Raw genomic sequence first — 1,318 nt, 5'->3', positions numbered from 1 at the left:
AAACACTGCCATCTGCTGGTTCCCTAGTAAATCACATTAAGCCTGTTGCAAAGAACCTTGGTGTTTGGTTTGATAGTAATTTAAATTTCAAGGAGCACACCACAAAGCTTGTTCAATCATGTTTTTATCAGCTTAGAAATATAGCAAAAATTCGATCTATGTTAATTTTTAAGGACACCGAGACCATTTTACACGCCTTCATCTCATCACGCCTGGATTATTGCAACAGTCTTTTCATTTGTTTAACCCAAAAATCTACTGATCGAGTCCAGACTGTCCAGAGCTCAGCTGCCAGGCTTTTAACCAGAACAAAGAAATATGACCACATTACCCCTATTTTAGCTTCACTACACTGGCTCCCAGTATGTTTTAGAATTGACTTTAAAATTTTATTGATCACTTTTAAAGCTCTTCATGGCCTCTCACCTTGTTATATTTCTGACTTTTTAGTCCCACTCTTAAAACACACTTTTATAGTAGAGCCTTTCCCGATCTTATTTGACTTATTTTATATTTATCTTAAACGTGTATTTTAGTCTTTTCAATGTTTTCTTGCTTTTATCTTGTATTGTTTCTGTATTATTGTTTTTTGGGTATTATTGTCTTTACACTTGTTAAAGCACTTTGTAACTTGTTTTTGAAAAGTGCTCTACAAATAAAGATTATTATTATTATTATTATATTATTATTTCATATGGGTTAGTGTCTGCATGACTAAAGTATGCATGTCAGTCATGTCACTTTAATGCTCCTTCACCATGAATTAAATAATGTGACAGCATCAACAAATTGGACATCACTTTTCACTAGCATTACCTGAAAAAGCAAATGGACTAAGTTCTGGTTAGGTTGGGGTTGGGTTAGATTCCATCGGCTTCTCTCAGAGTGTTCATGAATCGACTCACTGTTTTAACCACACCCTCGACCTTGTTTTGGTGTATGGTATTGAAATTGAACATTTAGTGGTGTTCCCACAGAATCCCTCTTTATCCGACCACTGTTTGATAACTTTTGAGTTTGTATTGCTGAACTACTCGCCATTTGGCAAAAATTTCTATACAAGATGTCTGTCTGATAGTGCTATAGCTAAATTTAAGGATGCGATTCCATCAGCTCTAAATACATTATCTAGTCACAAAGTAACGGAGGACTCCTATGCTAATTTCAGTCCCTCCCAAATCGATCATCTTGTTGATAGTGCTGCAGGCTCGCTGCGAATGACACTCGACTCTGTAGCCCCTCTAAAAAAGAAAATACTAAAACAAAGACGGTTAGCTCCATGGTATAATACTGAAACTCGCAAATTAAAGCAAATATC

This window comes from Micropterus dolomieu, linkage group LG18 (genome assembly GCF_021292245.1).
Source record: "Micropterus dolomieu isolate WLL.071019.BEF.003 ecotype Adirondacks linkage group LG18, ASM2129224v1, whole genome shotgun sequence".
Taxonomy (NCBI): Eukaryota; Metazoa; Chordata; class Actinopteri; order Centrarchiformes; family Centrarchidae; genus Micropterus; species Micropterus dolomieu.
This window is presented reverse-complemented; position numbering follows the sequence as displayed.